General features: G+C 49.7%; 1 protein-coding gene across 3 annotated transcripts in view; it reads right to left on the bottom strand.

Annotated features, from left to right (window-relative positions):
- MOK (MOK protein kinase) overlaps positions 1-13,663 on the bottom strand; it is a 45,616-nt gene that overhangs the window by 6,630 nt on the left and 25,323 nt on the right. The gene's annotated exons all lie outside the window — the stretch shown is intronic.

Genomic DNA, 13,663 nt, shown 5'->3' with positions numbered 1-13,663 from the left:
AGTCAATTTTGGGAGTAACCCTTTAATGAGCGGTGTTGAGCACTGTCCCCGGCTCTTACAATCTGGCGCCCGCAGCTCTGTACAATCGCACTTGGCACAAAAGACCAGGAAGCTTGCGGAGAACCGAGAAAGTAAATGTCATCTGCAAAGCGGAAGAGGAACTCCGAGGATCAGCTCAACTGTAAGGAAGCCAAATGCCCAGTCCATCCAGATGAAAGACGTACAGAGGGGGCAGGTTGCGGGCTGGAGATTAGGTCAGAGACGTACAGAGGGGACAGGTTACAGGCTGGAGATTAGGTCAGAGACGTACAGAAGGGACAGGTTACAGGCTGGAGATTAGGTCAGAGACGTACAGAGAGGGCAGGTTACAGGCTGGAGATTAGGTCAGGGACGTACAGAGAGGGCAGAGACGTACAGAGGGGACAGGTTACAGGCTGGAGATTAGGTCAGAAACGTACAGAGGGGACAGGTTCCAGGAGATTAGGTCAGAGACGTACAGAGAGGGCAGGTTACAGGCTGGAGATTAGGTCAGAGACGTACAGAAGGGACAGGTTCCAGGCTGGAGATTAGGTCAGAGACGTACAGAAGGGACATATTACAGGAGATTAGGTCAGAGACGTAAAGAGGGGACAGGTTACAGGCTGGAGATTAGGTCAGAGACGTACAGAAGGGACAGGTTCCAGGAGATTAGGTCAGAGACGTAAATGGGACAGGTTACAGGCTGGAGATTAGGTCAGAGACGTACAGAGGGGACAGGTTACAGGCTAGAGATTAGGTCAGAGACGTACAGAGACGGTAGGTTGCAGGCTGGAGATTAGGTCAGAGACGTACAGAGAGGGCAGGTTACAGGCTGGAGATTAGGTCAGAGACGTACAGAAGGGACAGGTTCCAGGCTGGAGATTAGGTCAGAGACGTACAGAAGGGACAGATTACAGGAGATTAGGTCAGAGACGTAAAGAGGGGACAGGTTACAGGCTGAAGATTAGGTCAGAGACGTACAGAGGGGACAGGTTACAGGCTGGAGATTAGGTCAGAGACGTAAAGAGGGGACAGGTTACAGGCTGGAGATTAGGTCAGAGACGTACAGAGGGGACAGGTTACAGGCTGGAGATTAGGTCAGAGACGTACAGAAGCGACAGGTTACAGGCTGGAGATTAGGTCAGAGACATACAGATGGGACAGGTTCCAGGCTGGAGATTAGGTCAGAGACGTACAGAGAGGGCAGGTTACAGGCTGGAGATTAGGTCAGAGACGTACAGAGAGGGCAGGTTACAGGCTGGAGATTAGGTCAGAGACGTACAGAGAGGGCAGGTTACAGGCTGGAGATTAGGTCAGAGACGTATAGAAGGGACAGGTTCCAGGCTGGAGATTAGGTCAGAGACGTACAGAAGGGACAGATTACAGGAGATTAGGTCAGAGACGTAAAGAGGGGACAGGTTACAGGCTGGAGATTAGGTCAGAGACGTACAGAGGGGACAGGTTACAGGCTGGAGATTAGGTCAGAGACGTACAGAGGGGACAGGTTACAGGCTGGAGATTAGGTCAGAGACGTAAAGAGGGGACAGGTTACAGGCTGGAGATTAGGTCAGAGACGTACAGAGAGGGCAGGTCACAGGCTGGAGATTAGGTCAGAGACGTAAAGAAGGGACAGGTTCCAGGCTGGAGATTAGGTCAGAGACGTACAGAAGGGACAGATTACAGGAGATTAGGTCAGAGACGTAAAGAGGACAGGTTACAGGCTGGAGATTAGGTCAGAGACGTACAGAGGGGACAGGTTACAGGCTGGAGATTAGGCCAGAGACGTACAGAAGGGACAGATTACAGGAGATTAGGTCAGAGACGTAAAGAGGGGACAGGTTACAGACTGGAGATTAGGTCAGAGACGTACAGAAGGGACAGATTACAGGAGATTAGGTCAGAGACGTAAAGAGGGGACAGGTTACAGGCTGGAGATTAGGTCAGAGACGTACAGATGGGACAGGTTACAGGCTGGAGATTAGGTCAGAGACGTACAGAGAGGGCAGGTTGCAGGCTGGAGATTAGGTCAGAGACGTACAGAAGGGACAGGTTCCAGGCTGGAGATTAGGTCAGAGACGTACAGAAGGGACAGATTACAGGAGATTAGGTCAGAGACGTAAAGAGGGGACAGGTTACAGGCTGGAGATTAGGTCAGAGACGTACAGAAGGGACAGGTTCCAGGAGATTAGGTCAGAGACGTACAGAGAGGGCAGGTTACAGGCTGGAGATTAGGTCAGAGACGTACAGAAGGGACAGGTTCCAGGCTGGAGATTAGGTCAGAGACGTACAGAATGGACAGATTACAGGAGATTAGGTTAGAGACGTAAAGAGGGGACAGGTTACAGGCTGGAGATTAGGTCAGAGACGTACAGAAGGGACAGGTTCCAGGAGATTAGGTCAGAGACGTAAAGAGGGGACAGGTTACAGGCTGGAGATTAGGTCAGAGACGTACAGAGGGGACAGGTTACAGGCTGGAGATTAGGTCAGAGACGTACAGAGAGGGCAGGTTACAGGCTGGAGATTAGGTCAGAGACGTACAGAGAGGGCAAGTTACAGGCTGGAGATTAGGTCAGAGACGTATAGAAGGGACAGGTTCCAGGCTGGAGATTAGGTCAGAGATGTACAGAGAGGGCAGGTTACAGGCTAGAGATTAGGTCAGAGACGTACAGAGAGGGCAGGTTGCAGGCTGGAGATTAGGTCAGAGACGTACAGAGAGGGCAGGTTACAGGCTGGAGATTAGGTCAAAGACGTACAGAAGGGACAGGTTCCAGGCTGGAGATTAGGTCAGAGACGTACAGAAGGGACAGATTACAGGAGATTAGGTCAGAGACGTAAAGAGGGGACAGGTTCCAGGCTGGAGATTAGGTCAGAGACGTACAGAGGGGACAGGTTACAGGCTGGAGATTAGGTCAGAGACGTACAGAGAGGGCAGGTTACAGGCTGGAGATTAGGTCAGAGACGTACAGAGAGGGCAAGTTACAGGCTGGAGATTAAGTCAGAGACGTATAGAAGAGACAGGTTCCAGGCTGGAGATTAGGTCAGAGACGTACAGAGAGGACAGATTACAGGAGATTAGGTCAGAGACGTAAAGAGGGGACAGGTTACAGGCTGGAGATTAGGTCAGAGACGTACAGAGGGGACAGGTTACAGGCTGGAGATTAGGTCAGAGACGTACAGAAGGGACAGATTACAGGAGATTAGGTCAGAGACGTAAAAAGGGACAGGTTACAGGCTGGAGATTAGGTCAGAGACGTACAGAGAGGGCAGGTTACAGGCTGGAGATTAGGTCAGAGACGTACAGAGAGGGCAGGTTACAGGCTGGAGATTAGGTCAGAGACGTATAGAAGGGACAGGTTCCAGGCTGGAGATTAGGTCAGAGACGTACAGAAGGGACAGATTACAGGAGATTAGGCCAGAGACGTATAGAAGGGACAGGTTCCAGGCTGGAGATTAGGTCAGAGACGTACAGAAGGGACAGATTACAGGAGATTAGGTCAGAGACGTAAAGAGGGGACAGGTTACAGGCTGAGATTAGGTCAGAGACGTACAGAGGGGACAGGTTACAGGCTGGAGATTAGGTCAGAGACGTACAGAGAGGGCAGGTTGCAGGCTGGAGATTAGGTCAGAGACGTACAGAAGGGACAGGTTCCAGGCTGGAGATTAGGTCAGAGACGTACAGAAGGGACAGATTACAGGAGATTAGGTCAGAGACGTAAAGAGGGGACAGGTTACAGGCTGGAGATTAGGTCAGAGACGTACAGAAGGGACAGGTTCCAGGAGATTAGGTCAGAGACATACAGAGAGGGCAGGTTACAGGCTGGAGATTAGGTCAGAGACGTACAGAAGGGACAGGTTCCAGGCTGGAGATTAGGTCAGAGACGTACAGAATGGACAGATTACAGGAGATTAGGTCAGAGACGTAAAGAGGGGACAGGTTACAGGCTGGAGATTAGGTCAGAGACGTACAGAAGGGACAGGTTCCAGGAGATTAGGTCAGAGACGTAAAGAGGGGACAGGTTACAGGCTGGAGATTAGGTCAGAGACGTACAGAGGGGACAGGTTACAGGCTAGAGATTAGGTCAGAAACGTACAGAGAGGGCAGGTTGCAGGCTGGAGATTAGGTCAGAGACGTACAGAGAGGGCAGGTTACAGGCTGGAGATTAGGTCAGAGACATATAGAAGGGACAGGTTCCAGGCTGGAGATTAGGTCAGAGACGTACAGAAGGGACAGATTACAGGAGATTAGGTCAGAGACGTAAAGAGGGGACAGGTTACAGGCTGGAGATTAGGTCAGAGACGTACAGAGGGGACAGGTTACAGGCTGGAGATTAGGTCAGAGACGTACAGAATGGACAGGTTCCAGGCTGGAGATTAGGTCAGAGACGTACAGAAGGGACAGATTACAGGAGATTAGGTCAGGACGTAAAGAGGGGACAGGTTACAGGCTGGAGATTAGGTCAGAGACGTACAGAGAGGGCAAGTTACAGGCTGGAGATTAGGTCAGAGACGTACAGAGGGCAGGTTACAGGCTGGAGATTAGGTCAGAGACGTATAGAAGGGACAGGTTCCAGGCTGGAGATTAGGTCAGAGACGTACAGAAGGGACAGATTACAGGAGATTAGGTCAGAGACGTAAAGAGGGGACAGGTTACAGGCTGGAGATTAGGTCAGAGACGTACAGAGAGGGCAGGTTGCAGGCTGGAGATTAGGTCAGAGACGTACAGAGAGGGCAGGTTACAGGCTGGAGATTAGGTCAGAGACGTACAGAGGGGACAGGTTACAGGCTGGAATTATTATATTATTATAGGTCAGAGACGTACAGAGTGGACAGGTTACAGCCTAGAGATTAGGTCAGAGACGTACAGAAGGGACAGGTTACAGGCTGGAATTATATTATTATAAGTCAGAGACGTACAGAGGGGACAAGTTACAGCCTAGAGATTAGGTCAGAGACGTACAGAAGAGACAGGTTACAGGCTGGAATTATATTATTATAGGTCAGAGACGTACAGAGGGGACAGGTTACAGCCGAGAGATTAAGTCAGAGACGTACAGAGGGGACAGGTTACAGGCTGGAGATTAGGTCAGAGACGTACAGAGGGGGCAGGTTACAGGCTGGAGATTAGGTCAGAGACGTACAGAGGGGACAGGTTACAGGCTAGAGATTAGGTCAGAAACGTACAGAGAGGGCAGGTTGCAGGCTGGAGATTAGGTCAGAGACGTACAGAGAGGGCAGGTTACAGGCTGGAGATTAGGTCAGAGACATATAGAAGGGACAGGTTCCAGGCTGGAGATTAGGTCAGAGACGTACAGAAGGGACAGATTACAGGAGATTAGGTCAGAGACGTAAAGAGGGGACAGGTTACAGGCTGGAGATTAGGTCAGAGACGTACAGAGGGGACAGGTTACAGGCTGGAGATTAGGTCAGAGACGTACAGAAGGGACAGGTTCCAGGCTGGAGATTAGGTCAGAGACGTACAGAAGGGACAGATTACAGGAGATTAGGTCAGGACGTAAAGAGGGGACAGGTTACAGGCTGGAGATTAGGTCAGAGACGTACAGAGAGGGCAAGTTACAGGCTGGAGATTAGGTCAGAGACGTACAGAGAGGGCAGGTTACAGGCTGGAGATTAGGTCAGAGACGTATAGAAGGGACAGGTTCCAGGCTGGAGATTAGGTCAGAGACGTACAGAAGGGACAGATTACAGGAGATTAGGTCAGAGACGTAAAGAGGGGACAGGTTACAGGCTGGAGATTAGGTCAGAGACGTACAGAGGGGACAGGTTACAGTCTGGAGATTAGGTCAGAGACGTACAGAAGGGACAGGTTCCAGGCTGGAGATTAGGTCAGAGACGTACAGAAGGGACAGATTACAGGAGATTAGGTCAGAGACGTACAGAGGGGACAGGTTACAGGCTGGAGATTAGGTCAGAGACGTACAGACGGGACAGGTTACAGGCTGGAGATTAGGTCAGAGACATACAGAAGCGACAGGTTACAGGCTGGAGATTAGGTCAGAGACATACAGAGGGGACAGGTTACAGGCTGGAGATTAGGTCAGAGACGTACAGAGAGGGCAGGTTGCAGGCTGGAGATTAGGTCAGAGACGTACAGAGAGGGCAGGTTGCAGGCTGGAGATTAGGTCAGAGACGTACAGAGGGGACAGGTTACAGGCTGAAATTATTATATTATTATAGGTCAGAGACGTACAGAAGGGACAGGTTACAGCCTAGATATTAGGTCAGAGACGTACAGAAGGGACAGGTTACAGGCTGGAATTATATTATTATAGGTCAGAGACGTACAGAGGGGACAGGTTACAGTCTAGAGATTAGGTCAGAGACGTACAGAAGGGACAGGTTACAGGCTGGAATTATATTATTATAAGTCAGAGACGTACAGAGGGGACAGGTTACAGCCTAGAGATTAGGTCAGAGACGTACAGAAGAGACAGGTTACAGGCTGGAATTATATTATTATAGGTCAGAGACGTACAGAGGGGACAGGTTACAGCCGAGAGATTAAGTCAGAGACGTACAGAGGGGACAGGTTACAGGCTGGAGATTAGGTCAGAGACGTACAGAGGGGGCAGGTTACAGGCTGGAGATTAGGTCAGAGACGTACAGAGAGGGCAGGTTACAGGCTGGAGATTAGGTCAGAGACGTACAGAGGGGACAGGTTACAGGCTGGAGATTAGGTCAGAGACGTACAGAGAGGGCAGGTTACAGGCTGGAGATTAGGTCAGAGACGTACAGAGAGGGCAGGTTACAGGCTGGAGATTAGGTCAGAGACATACAGAGGGGACAGGTTCCAGGCTGGAGATTAGGTCAGAGACGTACAGAGAGGGCAGGTTACAGGCTGGAGATTAGGTCAGAGACGTACAGAGAGGGCAGGTTACAGGCTGGAGATTAGGTCAGAGACGTACAGAGAGGGCAGGTTACAGGCTGGAGATTAGGTCAGAGACGTACAGAGGGGACAGGTTACAGGCTGGAATTATTATATTATTATAGGTCAGAGACGAACAGAGGGGACAGGTTACAGCCTAGATATTAGGTCAGAGACGTACAGAAGGGACAGGTTACAGGCTGGAATTATATTATTATAGGTCAGAGACGTACAGAGGGGACAGGTTACAGTCTAGAGATTAGGTCAGAGACGTACAGAAGGGACAGGTTACAGGCTGGAATTATATTATTATAGGTCAGAGACGTACACAGGGGACAGGTTACAGCCTAGAGATTAAGTCAGAGACGTACAGAGGGGACAGGTTACAGGCTGGAGATTAGGTCAGAGACGTACAGAGGGGGCAGGTTACAGGCTGGAGATTAGGTCAGAGACGTACAGAGGGGACAGGTTACAGGCTGGAATTTTTATATTATTATAGGTCAGAGACGTACAGAGGGGACAGGTTACAGCATAGAGATTAGGTCAGAGGCGTACAGAGGGGACAGGTTACAGGCTGGAGATTAGGTCAGAGACGTACAGAGAGGGCAGGTTGCAGGCTGGAGATTAGGTCAGAGACGTACAGAGAGGGCAGGTTACAGGCTGGAGATTAGGTCAGAGACGTACAGAGGGGACAGGTTACAGGCTGGAATTATTATATTATTATAGGTCAGAGACGTACAGAGGGGACAGGTTACAGCCTAGAGATTAGGTCAGAGACGTACAGAAGGGACAGGTTACAGGCTGGAATTATATTATTATAGGTCAGAGACGTACAGAGGGGATAGGTTACAGCCTAGAGATTAGGTCAGAGATGTACAGAAGGGACAGGTTACAGGCTGGAATTATATTATTATAGGTCAGAGACGTACAGAGGGGACAGGTTACAGCCTAGAGATTAGGTCAGAGACATACAGAAGGGACAGGTTACAGGCTGGAATTATATTATTATAGGTCAGAGACGTACAGAGAGGACAGGTTACAGCCTAGATATTAGGTCAGAGACGTACAGAGGGGACAGGTTACAGGCTGGAGATTAGGTCAGAGACGTATAGAAGGGACAGGTTCCAGGCTGGAGATTAGGTCAGAGACGTACAGAAGGGACAGATTACAGGAGATTAGGTCAGAGACGTAAAGAGGGGACAGGTTACAGGCTGGAGATTAGGTCAGAGACGTACAGAGGGGACAGGTTACAGGCTGGAGATTAGGTCAGAGACGTACAGAAGGGACAGGTTCCAGGCTGGAGATTAGGTCAGAGACGTACATAAGGGACAGATTACAGGAGATTAGGTCAGGACGTAAAGAGGGGACAGGTTACAGGCTGGAGATTAGGTCAGAGACGTACAGAGAGGGCAGGTTACAGGCTGGAGATTAGGTCAGAGACGTACAGAGAGGGCAGGTTACAGGCTGGAGATTAGGTCAGAGACGTATAGAAGGGACAGGTTACAGGCTGGAGATTAGGTCAGAGACGTACAGAGGGGACAGGTTACAGGCTGGAGATTAGGTCAGAGACGTACAGAAGGGACAGGTTCCAGGCTGGAGATTAGGTCAGAGACGTACAGAAGGGACAGATTACAGGAGATTAGGTCAGAGACGTAAAGAGGGGATAGGTTACAGGCTGGAGATTAAGTCAGAGACGTACAGAGGGGACAGGTTACAGGCTGGAGATTAGGTCAGAGACGTACAGAGGGGACAGGTTACAGGCTGGAGATTAAATCAGAGACATACAGAAGCGACAGGTTACAGGCTGGAGATTAGGTCAGAGACATACAGAGGGGACAGGTTCCAGGCTGGAGATTAGGTCAGAGACGTACAGAGAGGGCAGGTTACAGACTGGAGATTAGGTCAGAAACGTACAGAGAGGGCAGGTTACAGGCTGGAGATTAGGTCAGAGACGTACAGAGAGGGCAGGTTACAGGCTGGAGATTAGGTCAGAGACGTACAGAGGGGACAGGTTACAGGCTGGAATTATTACATTATTATAGGTCAGAGACGTACAGAGGGGACAGGTTACAGCCTAGAGATTAGGTCAGAGACGTACAGAAGGGACAGGTTACAGGCTGGAATTATATTATTATAGGTCAGAGACGTACAGAGGGGACAGGTTACAGCCTAGAGATTAGGTCAGAGACGTACAGAAGGGACAGGTTACAGGCTGGAATTATATTATTATAGGTCAGAGACGTACAGAGGGGACAGGTTACAGCCTAGAGATTAGGTCAGAGACGTACAGAAGGGACAGGTTACAGGCTGGAATTATATTATTATAGGTCAGAGACGTACAGAGGGGACAGGTTACAGCCTAGAGATTAAGTCAGAGACGTACAGAGGGGACAGGTTACAGGCTGGAGATTAGGTCAGAGACGTACAGAGAGGGCAGGTTACAGGCTGGAGATTAGGTCAGAGACATACAGAGGGGACAGGTTCCAGGCTGGAGATTAGGTCAGAGACGTACAGAGAGGGCAGGTTACAGGCTGGAGATTAGGTCAGAGACGTACAGAGAGGGCAGGTTACAGGCTGGAGATTAGGTCAGAGACGTACAGAGAGGGCAGGTTACAGGCTGGAGATTAGGTCAGAGACGTACAGAGGGGACAGGTTACAGGCTGGAATTATTATAATATTATAGGTCAGAGACGTACAGAGGGGACAGGTTACAGCCTAGATATTAGGTCAGAGACGTACAGAAGGGACAGGTTACAGGCTGGAATTATATTATTATAGGTCAGAGACGTACAGAGGGGACAGGTTACAGTCTAGAGATTAGGTCAGAGACGTACAGAAGGGACAGGTTACAGGCTGGAATTATATTATTATAGGTCAGAGACGTACACAGGGGACAGGTTACAGCCTAGAGATTAAGTCAGAGACGTACAGAGGGGACAGGTTACAGGCTGGAGATTAGGTCAGAGACGTACAGAGGGGGCAGGTTACAGGCTGGAGATTAGGTCAGAGACGTACAGAGGGGACAGGTTACAGGCTGGAATTTTTATATTATTATAGGTCAGAGACGTACAGAGGGGACAGGTTACAGCATAGAGATTAGGTCAGAGGCGTACAGAGGGGACAGGTTACAGGCTGGAGATTAGGTCAGAGACGTACAGAGAGGGCAGGTTGCAGGCTGGAGATTAGGTCAGAGACGTACAGAGAGGGCAGGTTACAGGCTGGAGATTAGGTCAGAGACGTACAGAGGGGACAGGTTACAGGCTGGAATTATTATATTATTATAGGTCAGAGACGTACAGAGGGGACAGGTTACAGCCTAGAGATTAGGTCAGAGACGTACAGAAGGGACAGGTTACAGGCTGGAATTATATTATTATAGGTCAGAGACGTACAGAGGGGATAGGTTACAGCCTAGAGATTAGGTCAGAGATGTACAGAAGGGACAGGTTACAGGCTGGAATTATATTATTATAGGTCAGAGACGTACAGAGGGGACAGGTTACAGCCTAGAGATTAGGTCAGAGACATACAGAAGGGACAGGTTACAGGCTGGAATTATATTATTATAGGTCAGAGACGTACAGAGAGGACAGGTTACAGCCTAGATATTAGGTCAGAGACGTACAGAGGGGACAGGTTACAGGCTGGAGATTAGGTCAGAGACGTATATAAGGGACAGGTTCCAGGCTGGAGATTAGGTCAGAGACGTACAGAAGGGACAGATTACAGGAGATTAGGTCAGAGACGTAAAGAGGGGACAGGTTACAGGCTGGAGATTAGGTCAGAGACGTACAGAGGGGACAGGTTACAGGCTGGAGATTAGGTCAGAGACGTACAGAAGGGACAGGTTCCAGGCTGGAGATTAGGTCAGAGACGTACATAAGGGACAGATTACAGGAGATTAGGTCAGGACGTAAAGAGGGGACAGGTTACAGGCTGGAGATTAGGTCAGAGACGTACAGAGAGGGCAGGTTACAGGCTGGAGATTAGGTCAGAGACGTACAGAGAGGGCAGGTTACAGGCTGGAGATTAGGTCAGAGACGTATAGAAGGGACAGATTACAGGAGATTAGGTCAGAGACGTAAAGAGGGGACAGGTTACAGGCTGGAGATTAAGTCAGAGACGTACAGAGGGGACAGGTTACAGGCTGGAGATTAGGTCAGAGACGTACAGAGGGGACAGGTTACAGGCTGGAGATTAAATCAGAGACATACAGAAGCGACAGGTTACAGGCTGGAGATTAGGTCAGAGACATACAGAGGGGACAGGTTCCAGGCTGGAGATTAGGTCAGAGACGTACAGAGAGGGCAGGTTACAGACTGGAGATTAGGTCAGAAACGTACAGAGAGGGCAGGTTACAGGCTGGAGATTAGGTCAGAGACGTACAGAGAGGGCAGGTTACAGGCTGGAGATTAGGTCAGAGACGTACAGAGGGGACAGGTTACAGGCTGGAATTATTATATTATTATAGGTCAGAGACGTACAGAGGGGACAGGTTACAGCCTAGAGATTAGGTCAGAGACGTACAGAAGGGACAGGTTACAGGCTGGAATTATATTATTATAGGTCAGAGACGTACAGAGGGGACAGGTTACAGCCTAGAGATTAGGTCAGAGACGTACAGAAGGGACAGGTTACAGGCTGGAATTATATTATTATAGGTCAGAGACGTACAGAGGGGACAGGTTACAGCCTAGAGATTAGGTCAGAGACGTACAGAAGGGACAGGTTACAGGCTGGAATTATATTATTATAGGTCAGAGACGTACAGAGGGGACAGGTTACAGCCTAGAGATTAAGTCAGAGACGTACAGAGGGGACAGGTTACAGGCTGGAGATTAGGTCAGAGACGTACAGAGGGGGCAGGTTACAGGCTGGAGATTAGGTCAGAGACGTACAGAGAGGGCAGGTTACAGGCTGGAGATTAGGTCAGAGACGTACAGAGGGGACAGGTTACAGGCTGGAATTATTATATTACTATAGGTCAGAGACATACAGAGGGGACAGGTTACAGCCTAGAGATTAGGTCAGAGATGTACAGAGGGGACAGGTTACAGGCTGGAGATTAGGTCAGAGACGTACAGAGAGGGCAGGTTGCAGGCTGGAGATTAGGTCAGAGACGTACAGAGAGGGCAGGTTACAGGCTGGAGATTAGGTCAGAGACGTACAGAGGGGACAGGTTACAGGCTGGAATTATTATATTATTATAGGTCAGAGACGTACAGAGGGGACAGGTTACAGCCTAGAGATTAGGTCAGAGACGTACAGAAGGGACAGGTTACAGGCTGGAATTATATTATTATAGGTCAGAGACGTACAGAGGGGACAGGTTACATCCTAGAGATTAGGTCAGAGACGTACAGAAGGGACAGGTTACAGGCTGGAATTATATTATTATAGGTCAGAGACGTACAGAGGGGACAGGTTACAGCCTAGAGATTAGTTCAGAGACATACAGAAGGGACAGGTTACAGGCTGGAATTATATTATTATAGGTCAGAGACGTACAGAGGGGACAGGTTACAGCCTAGATATTAGGTCAGAGACGTACAGAGGGGACAGGTTACAGGCTGGAGATTAGGTCAGAGACGTACAGAGGGGGCAGGTTACAGGCTGGAGATTAGGTCAGAGACGTACAGAGGGGACAGGTTACAGCCTGGAGATTAGGTGAGAGATGTACAGAGGGGACAGGTTCCAGGCTGGAGATTACGTCAGAAACGTACGGAGGGGACAGGTTACAGGAGATTAGGTCAGAGATGTAAGGAGGAGACAGGTTACAGGCTGGAGATTAGGTCAGAGACGTACGGACGGGGACAGGTTACAGGCTGGAGATTAGGTCAGAAAAGTACGGAGGGGATAGGTTACAGGCTGGAGATTAGGTCAGAGACGTATAGAGGGGACAGGTTACAGGAGATTAGGTCAGAGACGTAAGGAAGGGGCAGGTTACAGGCTGGAGATTACGCCAAACACGTATGGAGAGGATAGATTGCAGGCTGGAGATTAGGTCAGAGACATACGGAGGGGACAAGTTACAGGCCCGAGATTAGGTCAGAGACATACGGAGGTGACATGTTACCGGCCGGAAATTAGGTCAGAGACATACGGAGGGGACAAGTAACAGTCTGGAGATTAGGTCAGAGATGTAAGGAGGGGACAGGTTACAGGCTGAAGATTAGGTCAGAGACATACGGAGGGGACAGGTTACAGACTGGAGATTAGGTCAGAGACGTACAGAAGGGACAGGTTACAGGCTGGAATTATATTATTATAGGTCAGAGACGTACAGAGGGGACAGGTTACAGCCTAGAGATTAGGTCAGAGACGTACAGAAGGGACAGGTTACAGGCTGGAATTATATTATTATAGGTCAGAGACGTACAGAGGGGACAGGTTACAGCCTAGAGATTAGGTCAGAGACGTACAGAGGGGACAGGTTACAGGCTGGAGATTAGGTCAGAGACGTACAGAGGGGGCAGGTTACAGGCTGGAGATTAGGTCAGAGACGTACAGAGGGGACAGGTTACAGGCTGGAGATTACGTCAGAAACGTACGGAGGGGACAGGTTACAGGAGATTAGGTCAGAGACGTAAGGAGGAGACAGGTTACAGGCTGGAGATTAGGTCAGAGACATACGGACGGGGACAGGTTACAGGCTGGAGATTAGGTCAGAGACGTACGGAGGGGATAGGTTACAGGCTGGAGATTAGGTCAGAGACGTACAGAGGGGACAGGTTACAGGAGATTAGGTCAGAGACGTAAGGA

This window comes from Phyllobates terribilis, unplaced genomic scaffold, assembly GCF_046119375.1.
Source record: "Phyllobates terribilis strain yellow unplaced genomic scaffold, ASM4611937v1 Scaffold_7__3_contigs__length_470593459, whole genome shotgun sequence".
Classification (NCBI taxonomy): Eukaryota; Metazoa; Chordata; class Amphibia; order Anura; family Dendrobatidae; genus Phyllobates; species Phyllobates terribilis.
The sequence above is the reverse complement of the archived record's forward strand: the minus strand, read 5'-3'. Positions and strand labels throughout refer to the sequence as shown.